The sequence below is a fragment of the Falco punctatus genome (assembly GCF_963210335.1).
Source record: "Falco punctatus genome assembly, chromosome: 12".
In the NCBI taxonomy this organism is placed as follows: domain Eukaryota; kingdom Metazoa; phylum Chordata; class Aves; order Falconiformes; family Falconidae; genus Falco; species Falco punctatus.
The window spans coordinates 19,307,387-19,321,829 of record NC_137592.1 but is presented as its reverse complement, the minus strand read 5'-3'; the positions used below and the strand labels follow the sequence as shown (position 1 = coordinate 19,321,829).

The 14,443-nt window shown below is 44.2% G+C and overlaps 1 protein-coding gene across 6 annotated transcripts in view; it reads left to right on the top strand.

The window, feature by feature from the left end:
• The first annotated feature begins 134 nt into the window (after nucleotides 1-134).
• PPM1B (protein phosphatase, Mg2+/Mn2+ dependent 1B) overlaps nucleotides 135-14,443 on the top strand; it is a 62,532-nt gene continuing 48,223 nt past the window's right edge. For 4 of the 6 annotated variants that reach the window (XM_080408598.1, XM_080408600.1, XM_080408601.1 and 1 more), the window contains exon 1: nucleotides 741-994. The gene's annotated coding sequence lies outside the window, so the exon portion shown is untranslated. Of the gene's footprint in view, nucleotides 276-740; nucleotides 995-14,443 lie in introns of those variants that run through there. The other 2 variants (XM_080408602.1, XM_080408603.1) reach the window with 2 other exon arrangements.

Sequence of the window (14,443 nt, the reverse complement as noted above, 5' to 3'; positions counted from 1 at the left end):
GCCGCTCGCCGCGGGGGAGGTCGCGCGTCTCTGCCCCTCCTCGCCCACCCCACGGCCAATCGCCGTGCGGAGCGGCGCGCGGGCCGGGACGCGCTCTGCGGCTCCGTCGGCGTCCGCCGGCCCTTCCCCAGCACCCGCCGGCCCCGCTTTATTGGCAGGGGCGACGTCCAATCAGGAGAAGGCACCCACCGATCGATTCACGCCCGATTCGCGAAGCGGCGGCCGCGGCGAGAGAGGCTGCGGGACTGGCGGCGCTGAGAGCCAATGGCCTGCAGGCAAACCGCGCCGGGAGGGAAAGGATGTGGCGGGGGGAGGGAGGCTGGGAGGGGCAAGGGCCGTCGTTGACAGCCGCTTCCGTCAGTCCTGCCCAGGCTACGAGGCCGGATTAAAAATAAAAAAAACAACACCAAAACCCGGTGCGGAGAAAGACCGACTGCGTGCAGTGGCACTTTGATTGACAAGAGCCGTAGCCAATAATTAGCAAAGCAGAGAGGAACGGCCCAATTACGAAAAAGTTTTTGGGCGGGGCTGGCGGGTGAGCGGCGAACTGATCGACCAATGACACCGAGGAAGGGTAGGGCCTGCAGGGCAGAGGGCCAATGGCCACCGGGGGGGGCGGGACGGCGTGAGCGACGGCAGCGGCAGCCAGTGGGTTGGGAGGAACGCGGGGCGCCCCGGCCGGGAACGGCAGCGGGGCGGTGGGGGCGGGGACGGGGGCCGTGCCCCGCCCGCCCCTCCCGGAGCGCTGTGACGTCGGCGGCGGGGAGGGCGGGGCTAGCGGCGGCCTTTGGGACGGGGGCTCCCAACATGTCCGCGCTGCTGGCGGCGCTCGGAGTGCGCGAGCGGGCGGCGACTGCGGCCGGCGGCGGCCAGCGCGGGGCGGCCCGTGCCTGAGGCCGAGCCAGGGCCCCCACCACCACCTCACCCGGGCCGGGCCCTGCAAGGCCGCCTGGGGCCCGGGCGCCGGGGGACGCCGGCGTTCGTCTGCCGACAGGTAGGGGGGTCAGGGCCGGCCGTGGGGCGCGGGCGGGCGGGCCGCGTCCGCGCCGGGCCGGGCGTGGGAAGGGGCCGGGCGGCCGGGCTGGGCCTGGCGCGCGCGTGTTACCGAGTGGCACAGGGCCTGCGCGCGTGCCGTGGGACGCGGGGGCTGGCGGCGCCGGCCTGCGCCGTGGGGCTGGAGGGGCGGCGGGCGGGGAGGGCCTGCTGCGTGTGCGCCCCGGGCAGCGGGCAGGCGCCGCGCAGGCCAGGCCTCCGCCTCTTCCCGCCGCCGGAGAAGAGGGGGCTTAGGGCCGCGCTGACACGGCCTCCCGGCGGGGCAGCGGGACTGCCGGGGCAGGCGCACGGGGGGGGGATGGTGAGGAAGTGGCGGCGAGGCCGAGCTCACCGGTGTGGCCGATGTTGGGGGCCGGCGGGCCCGCCCTCCGTGCGCCGGGCCGGGGCGGTGGCAGGGGGCCCGGCGGCCCGGGCCCCGCACGCTGACCGCCGCCTGTGGGGCGGGGGAGCAGGCGGGCCGGGCCCTGCGCGGTTAGCGCCGTGCGCTGGGCGGGGAGGGGGCCGACGTGCCCGGTAGCGGCGTGGGGCGAGGGGGCGGCCGGCAGGCCGGGCCGGTGCACGTGCATTGGCTGGGGCCGGGGGAGTGGCGGGCCGGGGCCGGCGGGGCCCGGTGTTTACCGACAGGGTGGGGTGGTGGGAGGCGGCGAGCTGCGGCCGCGGCCCCGCTGCCGGAGGGAGAAGCTGTCGTTAGGCCCGGGCGCTTGTGACGAGCTGGTGCTGTGCGGTGGGGGGGCGGGGAAGTCGCAGGCAGATGCGCAGCGCCTGGACGCCTTCGGCGGGGAAGGGGAAAGAAGTTGAAGGAGCTTCTCTCTCCTAGTTCGGGCCTTGCTGGCTCCCTCCGCCAGCCCAGTGGCTAGAAACGCGGTTGTGCTTTTAATATAACTTGTAGCTAGTCGAAGGGAGGGGGTCGTTGTGGTGGGCTGGAGGCAGCTGGAGAAATCTGCGTGCGCGTTGTTTTGTGTGCTGTGGTAGGGTGAGGGATGTGTTTATACCGTGGGGATGCAGATGGTGGGTGAAACCACATGCATTTAGGAATAGTAGTACTTTGTGGCTTTTGAATTTAAGAGTGATAGGTAAACAGTCCTCTGAGTGTTGTGAGAAGTAAGGTGGTAAGTTGGCTGGCGTCAAAGCCTTGGGGAGAGGAAGGCTTTGGGTGGTAAGCCTATGTACAACTCGCAGGCACAGTGGTAACAGGCTGCTACAAGGTTCTGAACTCGTTTTGTGTGGTGGCCGGTGTGGTTAGACTTAATGTGCGAGACCTTAGTGTGTAATATGGGATGGTATGTGGACAGAGAAGCATGCGTGTTCTTACTGTGTGTGAGCTGGTTTGTCTGCCACTTCTGGGAGTTGTGTGACGCGTGGCTCGGTGAGCGTGTTGAGGTGGGCTAGGGCAGCAGGCAGCCTGGGCTGTGCCCTGGGAGTGTGAGAGGAGCTCGGAGCTGCTGTCTCGCTTGTGATGAAATTGAAAGGCTGGGTGTTTGTTGTGTTGAGCCATGGGATAGAAAGTGGAAAACATGTAGCAAATGCCACGTGTTTGGGTGGTGATAGTGCTGTTTGGAGAAAAATCTATGCATGTCCTGGGGAGCTGTAGAACTGTAGGTATCTGTTTGTGACAGGTGTCAGACAGTGTAAATTTCTGTCTATGCATCAGTGCACTCCTGGGTAAATTTCCAGGGGTTACCACGGCTTGTAAGAATGTGAGGGGACTGGGGTGGATATTTAGAAGTAGAAATGACTGGTGGAGTCTTTTTGAAAGGCTTGTGTACATTTGAAAAGGGGCCGGGGGGGTGGGGTGTAGGATGAATTTGTGGGGGGATTATGCACGTACAGGGTGAAGATTACATTAAGCTGTGTGTACATGTGTGTATCAGGGGAATGGTATTTGTGCAAAAGGGAAACTGGAGTTTTCGTATTGCTGAGTTAGTGGGAACTCTAGTCTGTGTATGGAGAGAGGAGTCAGGCATTTTTGGCTGAGGCTATGAAAAGTTGAAATGGTGTGTGGGAGGGATAATGAACTGGGTCTGGGGTCCCAGGTGTGTCCCAAGCAGGTGGGAGTCTGGGGGGATACTTTGCTCCTCTCAGTATGGGAATAAGTATTTTATAGTTGTGACAGCCAGTGGAAACCAAAGTGAATGAAGATGCGGCAATTTGTGACCATTAAGAATATCATCAGAGGGGCTTCTGCGAAGGATGCTTTTTTTTCCTTATTTTGCTCTGTTTTTTTCCACTGGGTGAATTGTCCATGAATTTACCACGAAAAGGGTAAACTTTTGTCAAAACTAGTAGTCATAATGGTGTTGATGGGTCAGCAGCTAACTAAAAGTACTTAATATGGTGTAGACAAGCCCCATATATGTGTGTGCTCAGATGTGTCTATTGTATGTATTTATTATATGTGTTATATATACCTTAACACTTTAACTGATTGCATGTGTCCAAAAGGCGTGAAGTCTTTTGTACTGGACCATACACTTGTGTTTGAAAGAGGGTTAGTGTGTAAACATTTGAGGGTCAGAGATCTGTGCAAAGATGATCCGTTTAGAAAGGAAAGCTGTTTGGCTTGGGTGGAAATAAGGAAAAATTGCACATGTATATCCAGTGTTCTGCAGGTTTGTGATAGTATGTATTACTTGTTTACACAGCCCCTCGTGTCTTGCTCTGCACAAATATTTAGAGGAGGTTGTTACATAAGATAATGATTTAATTAAGGGACATAAAATCAAGAGGAGGGAAACAGAATTAATATAGTATAGAGAGCGTGTAGGACCCATTTTTTTTATATTGTGGTAGCTGTGAGGTGGTCAGTTAATGAGGTAGGGAACTGGAGAATGAAAAGAGTAGTCTCATAGTAGTTGTCCTGGATAATCCAGTTCCCTTCTTGTCTCTGGTGTGGAATTATCATTGTTCACTTAAACTTTTCCAATGGTGATCAGTAATGTGTGCTTCAGACTTAATAAACTTGAGACCCCATCTTAAATAGAAATCTATCACAATTGAAATTAAACGTGTTGAACATAGTCTTTTAAGGTGCTCAGTGTCAAGAGGGGGTGATTGAAAGCAGTATTTGTTCCATGAATGTGTTGCCTCCATACTACAAAAAGGGAAAGGCAGTAACAATCCGCTCTTAATATTGGATGTAAAAATCTGTTTCTGTGAAGCACTTGTGTTATAATAATTAATATCCCTCTTTGGAGCAGGGTTTATTTAGACTGCAGCAAGGGATGGGGTTGTACGTAGAACAACATTCAGGGAGTACTGTCCATCTTGAATAAAGCAAACTGCAGCACACCTAGCTAAGTGCTACCATAATGTTCCTAGGTGTATGTGTCGGTTTTTGTTGGTGTGGAATTTGTTTTGGTTGGGTTTTTTGGGGGGTGGGGTGTTTTTTTTTAAAAAAAAACTCTGAAAATTAAAAGTGATCATTTGGGTAGTGTATGTCAGTCCAGTAGGAATACTTAGGCCTGCTGCTGTAGCTTAGTAAGTGGTAAATAGCTGTTCTTTTCTGGTCAGCAGTCAAAGATAGCTAGTTAACCGTTCATTTTTTCAGCCACAGTCTCTGAGTGAATGAGAAGGCCTTCATGAAAGAATCCAGGGCTTCATGTGTGAATTGTGGAGAGGGATTACTGTAACAGGTCATGCATATCTTTGTGTCCATAGTTGTGTCTTTGATATTCATTCTTTTAGCCCACCACCATAATTGTATCAAGTATGTTCTATTTTGTGTGGGTTTTTTTTAAACTCTCGCTACTTTGTCCAAAACTTTTCTCATCTCTCTGAATTCTGTGCTGCACTAGTGTTTCCCTTTTCAGTGGAAAAGAAGAAGCATCCTTCAGATCCCGGGCCTTTTAGCAGCCCAGGTGATTTGATCTGCATGTTGGTCTTCTCGGTAAGAGCAGTGGTGTTTGTTTGGAAAACGGTTAAAATTTTTTGCTCTCATGGCTCCTTCCCTACTTACCACTTTTTTTCATTCCGTGCTTTGATTGTTTATGCTTGATCATCTTTAAGACTTGGCTTATAGATGTATAGGCCATGAATGGTGGCTTCTTCCTTCTCACTGTCTGTTAGCAGTGTGAATGCAGGCCTTATAAGCATTTTCTGAAACTTCATGAAAGGGTCTGGTTTAGCCCTGGTCTTCAACATAACTATTACACACATGCCTTCAGGGAATTTAATTTCAAGATCTGGACAAATTATTGCAGGTTATTAATGAAAAAAGAAGTCACCCAGATTCAAATAACAATGGCCAGAAAAGAGAGATTCTTTGCATGGACAATGAAAGATCCTTGATGCAAGAACAAAGATTCTGAGTTTCCAAAAAGTTAAGCAAAACTTTTTTTCTTTAGCAGACAGCCTTGCAAACTCCTCAGCTATTTGGCTGACATCTTTCAGTCTTTGGCAGATAACTAGCATGGGAAACTAGCATGGTCAAAGTGCTTAAAATTTGGCAAATAAATCTTGTACAAGTCTGTACCTGTTTCATGTGCTAACGCAGAATAAAAATTCTGAAGAATTAGTGGTGTCACTGCAAAAGAAAACTGGTCTGAAAAGCTGTAAATAACTGAGCTGGTGTAGCTCATATCAATTTCTGGAGATGAGCAGTTCAGCTCATCTCAACTTCTTGAAGCATTATTGGCGTGAGGAAACCATAAGGTTTGCCAATGAGTGTAGGTTAAATTAGTCTTCTGGCTCTTAGCAAAGCCTGCACTGGGGGAGAAGGCACAAAGATGCTTTAATGTAGAAAATGATAGAAAAGAAGACTCCATATTTCAGCAGATAACAGGCTAAATATTCAGGCTCAGGTATTTTTCTGTTAGGAAAAAATTCATGCACAACTTTTTTTTTTTTTTAATGCACCGGTACTTCCTCATTAACATTACTTCAATGCGTCATTTTATGATGTTATTACATTACTATCTCATGGTGTAGGTTCTGTGCATCTTTGATGGGAAGTAACCTTTTCACTAAGTATTCTTTCAAATAAATAGTACAACTAGGTGCTTCAGTCTACGCTCACAAGAGTTAACAGGAATTCAGCTCAAAAACATCACTTAAGGATGTTTGACTAGGGTGCTTGCTGGAGAGCTTATGGTGGTTCTTTAGTGTGTATGGTAATGAAAAGGCAATGAGCGCAAACTTCCAGTTAAGTCACAGAGGAGAGCATCTGTCTGTCTTCATGAAAATGTTGTTTTCAATAATCGTACTTCTGTCTGCACCCCAACGTAGAAAGTTTGCCTTTAACAATGCAGGGCTGGATTTGCTCTACATTCAGTAGTATATGAATTAATTGTTTTTATCAAGGAGGTAAATGAAGTAAGATGATGACTTGTTGAGTAGAGGACCTAGCACTTACTGTAATTTATTCGTACAATACTGCTTTGGCCTATTCTCATCAGCTTGTCTGTCCTGCTAAAGCCAGGTATTATTTGTTCAAAGCTCATGATTTTGTATTTAAAATTTTGTATAGTAAAAGAAAAATTGGTGACTGGAGAGAACAAATACCAAATGATGGAACTGCTTGTAAAGAACTGATATTTTGATTCAAGTGGAAAACTGTAACAATGAATATTATGTTAGTCAGCTTGTTCAGAAACAAAAAAACCTCTTTTCTGGGCAGCTTTGGTTAAGCTGATGTGCAAGTACTATAAAGCATTATTGAGCACACGCTGCTCTTCCTTTCCTGTTGGCAGCTACAGTGGAGCCATTGATGTGGGTTGCGTTTTAAGTGTTTTTTTAAAAGTTTTATAAAACAGTGTATGTAGGTAATGTATTAAGTGTGTCGATCTTGGAAATTTTTTAACTTTTTCAGAGAACTTTCCTAGATGTATCCCACTAGCTTTTGATACTCCTAACTGTAAAGGGGTAGAAGCAAAAGTAGATGAGCGGTGAGACACAGCTGCTATAGTTGCTCCAGGAAAAGGAGCACTCAAAAATTCACAGTGCAACCCTTCTTTTTAGGGCTGATGAGGTGTGTGTTGGCAGCTTAAGTATGTGGGTTTAGTTAGTGCTGCTTGAGGCTCTCTCAAATGAATGGGCAGTATCTGCCACATTGATTATATTTACATTAACAAGCAGTATGCTGCAATTGAGGATTGTAGAGTGAAGCTGTGAGTTAGGCAGACTCAGTGTCCAACAGCGTGTGTACTTCATGTGGCTTTAGATGGGTTGTAGTCTGGTTCTGTGGACCGCGTGTACTTCAGACACTACTGAGTATTAGGTGTTTTGCCAGAGTTTTGGTTTCGGTTAATCAGAGATGTTCAGGTTATTTGTTCAGAAACTTCGCTGAGATGTGAACCAAAGCACAGTGAGTGGGGTGACTCAGACTTACTTCGAAAGTGTGCTCCTGATCCAAACTGAAGTGCTAATGTGGATGTACTGGCTGGGTCTCTGAATCTTGGAGCATTGCAGAGATTGTTGAGCTGTGCAGGGGGCTGGATTCTGCCTTCTGCCTCCCAAGTGCTGTTGTCAGGACTGCAGATATTGTCTTGCTGCTCTCTGAGTAAAGATTGTTTGTGTATCTTGAGTGGTAACTGAATCTCCATTTCCAAATTGTTGTCCCTAGTTTTGTAATTGTGTGTGAAAATGACTGGTGTTAAAACTGCAATAAATTCTGGAAAGTAGCTCTTTCATGAGTTTACTTCAGTTAATCAAGAATGAAACTAGCTGTGTGAGCACCAGGTTATGAAGCCTGACTTCCTGTGGCTTTGTGTCTTGTGGTTGGATTTTTCTGGGTAATACTGCATTGTGAGCTCTGAAAGTATTTTCATGTGTTTGGGGCACTATCTGTCCTGCTGTCCTGTATGGGAAGTTGTTTTTAGTAACATAGCTGAGCTCCTGCTGCACTGGCCCTTAAGGGCACTAGTTTAGATACATCTCCTTGATCTAAATGTGTATTTCCACAAAATTCATAGGACCTGATTGTCTCTGAAATATTTATCCTTGTGTTAACTTCTGAATTGTGGCCAGTTTCAATAAAGTATTTTTTTTGGGGGGTGGGGGTTCGGTGGGAATGACACACACTGTAGCTTGGCATCTTGAGGTTGTATTTTGGGTTTTTTCCACAAATGCTGTCTCTTGTTTAGCTTCTGGAAGAAATTTTAAATAGTGGTAAATAGAGATGATATTTCCCCCCCTTCCCCAATGTTTCAGGCAGCATATCTGAAATAGGAGATTATGTTCCTGATGGTAACTTCTTAAGGGATGCTAAAAATCTTGTCTCCATAGGATGGATAAAATTCTTGAGCGTATCCAACATCCTTATTAAACTACTTTCAAATAAATGTAGACAGGTCTAAAGTTGCCTTTGATGTATATCAACCTTTTGTAATACACACTGGTACCACATACGGTAGTTTTGGACTGTGATTCTAGGAGAGAAGTGAATGAAGGTTTTGAAAACGAATGATGTATCGAAACCTCTGATGTATGGCTAGGTGGGATTGTGAGGGTAGTGGATTAGGAATTGGAGGGGGCAGGGACTTGGGTTTGTGATTACCCTTGTGACCTTGAAAAACTGCTGCAACTGTAGTGTGCTTCGAATCTTTGCAGATAAGTACTGTACTGAAGCTATGTAGTACTGCAGGCTGAGTTCTGAGAGTTCTGTCTTGGGTGTATAAAGCTGAAGATACTGTTCCTTTTGCTTCTATTTTAAGTGGGCCTATACTCAAAGCACTGACTTCAGAAAGCTTCAGCAAAGGTATGAAAGGTGAATCTAGCACAGATATTACTCTGTTTCTTTCTGTGTCCTTTCTGCTCCGTTTCCCTCATATAGTAATAAAATAGGCGTGTTTTTTTTTTTCTAGTTCCCAACAGGAAAATCTCATCTTGGTCAAAAGGTGCTCTGCATCCTAGTTTGTGCGCAGGACCTCACTTCAGATAGGGTACTAGTTGCAGGTGCTGGTTTCTACTGTCTAACTTAAAGTTGATTCTCTGTGGGGCATTGGAGAATTTGTTTATTGCTGATTTCTCAGGAAAAGGGTACTCTTCTTTAGTGTGTGTATTCAAGAAAACATGAAATGCTTCTTTTATTTCAGCTGTTGTAAAACTTGAATCCAGACGTAGCAGAGGTAGTACATTGACTTGACTCCCCTCCTAGGTAGCGATTGGTCCTACATCTTAGAAGGCAAAGAAGCTCCATCTAGCTCAACAGAGCCCCAGTGTGTTAAGGCTCAACAAATGTCTCACTTTGGGTGTCTTCAGTAAGAACTGAAGTGATGCCTCTAAGGAGGCTATTAACAGTGTCTAATTAAAGGTGGGATTTACAGGCACCTTTAGTGAGCATTATCCGGTAATTGTGGGACTGCTACCTTTAGGTGTATCAAACTGACTTATCAGATATGATGTTTATCCATTTGCTAGCTTGTCATGATTTCGGTGTCTCTACCGCTTTTCCATGAGACATATTACAAGGGATTTTTTGTTTCTTTTCTCTGAGATGATGTCTTTCCCACTCTCTTCCTTACTGATTGCTTAGACTGGTGGGTGAATTCATTAGAATCATTGAAAATCTAGGTTGTGGCTGATAATGTTACTCTGAGGAGCACCTTTTCTAAACTAGTAGAAGGTTGTGCATAAAACTTCAAATAGGAGGGGTTTTATAAATAAGCAAAATGAAAACAGTCTTGTGAAAACAGTAGCTAGAGCTGGCGGAAAGGAGATCTGTGAAACCTGTTCTGTAAATCCTCAATAAATGCACCACAGTTTGAACTGCTGTTTAAAAGATAACAGAGAAGCTCATAGGCATTTGGTCATTTAAAAGATGCTTTAATAGTAGTAATTGCTTGTTTTGTGGATTTTTTTTCCAACCAGCCCTCCTCTAGATTCTGTGAATCTCTTAAAATGTAAAGAAACTGGAAGCAGTTTAAGATTTGTGTCTCTCTTAGTAGTCATTTGTGGGATCAAGTATACTACTATTATGAACAGTTACGTTGGGAAGAGAATGTTTCACAGAGTTTGCTACAGTCAGATAGCTGTATGGTCTCTGCTGCAGGCTGGCCTTGAGAGCTCATCTGTTTTTATAAATGATAAAAGCTATAGTTTACCGTTTTTCCCATGTCTTAAAATGGAAATAATAATTAGGCTTGTGTGTGAGGTGCAAGAAAAGCGTTGTTAGGACTCTGACATAGTGACATTGGTGTCTTGTGTCTTACATTTATATTATAGTGAACAATGTGATTTTTCACTTCTGTTTCCTGTTTGTTTTTCCTTATGCTGGATGATGTCTGCGCTTCTGTATGTTTTATTACTATATTTGAAGTGTAAGAGTGATGAAGGTTGAGCTGTTGAGAATCAATATCTAGCTTGTGACATAAAATCCAATAGAATAACTTGTCAGTTTATTAACTAGAATGCACCAAACACAAGCAATTCTGGGCCAGAGAAGAAGAACTCTAAAATATTTCATGAACTCAAAATAGTAGGTGCTCTTAACTGTAACAGCTTACTATGTGGTTTTTGCTATTGTTGCAGTACTGTTTGAATTTAAAGAAAAAAAGAATGCCTTTAACTTAGAAGTTGGACTTCTGGAGGGAAAGGGATAAGGTGGTGTTTTGGTAGTTTTTTTTTTTAGTTGTCAAAAAAATTTCTGATGATTTTTTTTTAACGTGAAGTGAAATGGGATTTGACTTAGGGAGTCAGAGGGGAAGAAATAAAATTCCAGTATATTTCAGGATTCTTGAAATGAACTTGTGTGCTGCTGTTGCCAATTGCAGGGAATAGAATTTAACATGGTCAGAAAAATGTCACTGGGGAAAGTACTCTGAAATTGTATTTTTAAAACCCTTTAATTTATATTTGGGAAAAGTTTTCCTTGAAAGATACTGTATATACAGATATATTTAATGACAGTGTCCTTCTCAGTCTGAAGTTTTCCGTATTTCTGAATCTGTACAGAGGGAAAGTAGGGCTCCATCTAGGAGAAGTACTAGTCACTTACTACTTGAAGTTACCTTTTTTCACTGTTTTGTTTTGTTCAGAGTTACCAGATTAAAATGTGTTTTGTATAAATAAAAATTTGGGGGTAGCAATTTGATAATTTAAGTAAGTTTTTTTCAAGGTCTCTTAAGGTTTGTCCAGACTTGAAACCTGGTTATGTTGTCAGTTTCACAAAGAATACAAAGTTCATGTGGAAAACTTATTAATATGTCTCTCCATATTGTTTCTTCCTCTGTGTCTTGTTTGTTTATTGAAACACTGATTAAAAGAGAAGCAGACAAAGTAGTACAAAGCAGACATGACAGCTTATATCCATCATGAATGGTCAGATTTGTGCCCAAAACATTTCTAAAATAATGGTCCTGGAACACTGTATTGGAATCTCCATCATACTTTTCTGCTATTTACCTTTTTTAGTAATCACCTCAAGATATTGCGCAGTACAAAAAGAACCAGTCAACCTGGACTACCTGTGAGCACTTTCTTCTGTACAGTTATTTTGTTCCAGTTTCAGAACTGTTGATTCTTTCTTAGTGTTCCTCCTCTCCTTTCCTTGGTTCAAAGTCTGATACTGTTACTGCAGGAGAGAAACTGAAATGAGACAGGAGAGGAAATGAAAAGTAGTGTTCTTGAAGAGAACTACAATTCTTTCTAAAGAATTGCAGTCATAAATTCGCTGAGAATTTAAGCTAATCCAGAGAACACTTGAGTAGGCAGAGCTCATAGAGAAGTGTTCTTCCTTATTCTCTTATCACGGGGTTCTGTTTTCTGTTCATTCATCTATTCATCATGTGAAAGATTTTTATCAACAGATAAGCAACCTTTTATTAAAAAGTTCTGCTGTCTGCCACTAGCCTACTGGAATTATTTGCCTTTCAGAGGTATCGTGACTCTCTGATACTGGTACGGGTAAAAAACAACAAGTATAAACTCACTGCTGACACCTGTATTGCTCAGTGAAATGGGGAGGACTGCTTTAGTCTTCTTTCTCTCTCATTATTTTTGTTGATGTGTGGTTTCTTTGAGCTCGTTTTCTCCTCCTGTTGTGTCTCTTTTTTGACAGGGGTTGAGAGTGAATTGGAGGAATTTAGTCTATAGCGCTTTTTCCTGAACTGTGTAAAAGTTGTGGTTTTTTTTCACCCTGAACTGTGTAAAAAGTCCTGCAGACAGTGGAAAACTTAGTGCATGGCATGATCTATTCTTATTATGGATTTAAGGTGTTATGGAATTGGTAGACTTGCATCACTGTTGCTGAGGAAGCAAAGATTCCTACAAGGTCTTCGGGTGACTGAAAGGATGTACTTGGACTAAACTGTCATGTTCAGAGAAGGAAAGGAAAGCTAGAGTGGACTGATGTGACCCAGAATAACTTTTTCATTAAGAGGGGGAAAAAGCAGTAAAGCTTGTTTAGTTGAACTGCCAAAGTGTAGTGCCTTAAACCTAGACAGGACAAAGGTAAACCAAGCACAGTTAAAGAAGTAGCTAGCATATAATTCAGTTGAAACTAAGCTTTTAATTCTGAATTTCTTCTATATTGATTTCTAGTCATTAAATCTTATGCTACCTCAGTGAGAGCGCTGGGCACTAGGTATATCTGCTTTCTTTGTCAGCTGGACACTGTTGTTGTTTCTTCACAGATGTTTAAAAACAATTGATGTAACATCTTGGAAGCTGGCTGGAAGTATGCAATATAGGTTTGTGTTTGTCTCATCACCGCAGGGAGTTCATTCCCTCTACCCAAACTGCTTCCTGCTACATGCTGTCTAGTTGGTGAGCATCTGGTATTCCTCTTTTTAGTTAAAGGTCCTTAAAATAATTTGGTTTTTCCACCACTCTTCCGTGTTGATACAGTACAGAAAAGAGAGTTCTTGTTAGGCCTCTGCGTGCACTCAGGCATTTGGTTCTGGAACCCGCTCATAGTCTTGACTTTCATTAAGAAAGAGCTGCTTACATAATTACCTAAGTATGTTAGTGCTGCTGTGTTTCTGCAGTCTTCTGCCTCTGACCAGGGGCTCCTCTTCCTTCTCATGCTGATACTTGATTGCCTCTGCTGTCCTGGGGTATGTTGGGGTATCTCTTGCTAATTTCCCTGTGGTTTAGCTGCTTGAATCAGCTTGCTACATGAGGATGTGATAGCAACTACTGATGCAAAAGTTGGAGTAGAAAGTACACATGGCAGGAAGCGGGCTTACAGCAGTTGTTGGTTTAGCTTAGCCTAATTTTTTGTAAGACTGCACCCTGAGATGTCTCAAAGGAGGTTCTTTTTTTTAAGTTGTAGTTATTAACATTGGTTAATACTAATGGTCTGGATACCTGGTGACCTATCTTGCAAGTGGAGGTCCTAAATTTACTTGGAATTACTGCTGATGAAGAGAAGACCACACTGAAAGTCACATAACTGACTTGTTATGCATTAGCAGTGTCACCAGCTATGTTGCAATCGTAAAGTAAAAACATGCAGTTACATTACAACCTCTATTATAACTAAATTAAAAATGCCCATCTCCTCTTTTGGATTTCCCCCGAATGTGTAGCCTGCTACAGATGTTGATATGACTCCCTTCACAGCAGTCATTCTGGTTTAATTAAATCTCACCACTTACTGACAAGAATATCTTTATTCTGTAGGCACATGAGAATACAACAGAGTTGGCATTGGTCACTGCTGAATGTGGAGCTGGAATATATCTACTCCCTGCCTTAAGCATAAGTTTTGGGGAACTGCGAAGTGACTGAAGTATTTTGGGTGAAATACGAGTAATCTTATCACTGGTAGAGGCTAGAGTTTACAGTTGTTTGTCAGGCACTGACTGTTTTCTGTGTCCAGGAGTTCCTGAATTTTTTAAAGTTCAGAGGTTCAGTGAAGTGAATATTCTTTCAATAAAGTCCAAGAGAAATTCAAATAATCTGAAAAGATATAAGCAATCTGAATCTCAGAAATTCTTTCTAATATGCATAATGAAACATACTTAAATTTTGTTGACCGCTTGCTATTCTTTTCAACTCCTTTCTTCTTCCCGTTCTCAGCCACCAGTTTCTATAACAAATTTTAGGTAGTTATGAACACCGATTTTTTTCCTTTTATAACGTCTGCTATTACTGTCCTGTTGCCAGATACTTTGAAAATTAGCCAGAAACTCAGTTGTATGATGGCTCTGTTCACTTGTTAAGACCTGCTTATTTTTATGCACAGAGCTCTTACATTGAGGTTTTGGGACACTTGAATTTTGCAAATTGTTAAAGCCTAGAGATGGTTCATGTTTACTGTTTCAGGCATCCTAGCTATTTTACATGGTAAAGAAAACTTTCTATTTCACTTGATAAAAACATGGAATACTGCTTTACTTGGGTAGCACTATCAATAATTTTTTTATATCAACCTGTAGCAAAACATTTCTGAGCCTTGAAGAAGGTGACTAGAAATAGTCAGCATGGCTTCACCAAGGGTCAGTCGTGCTGG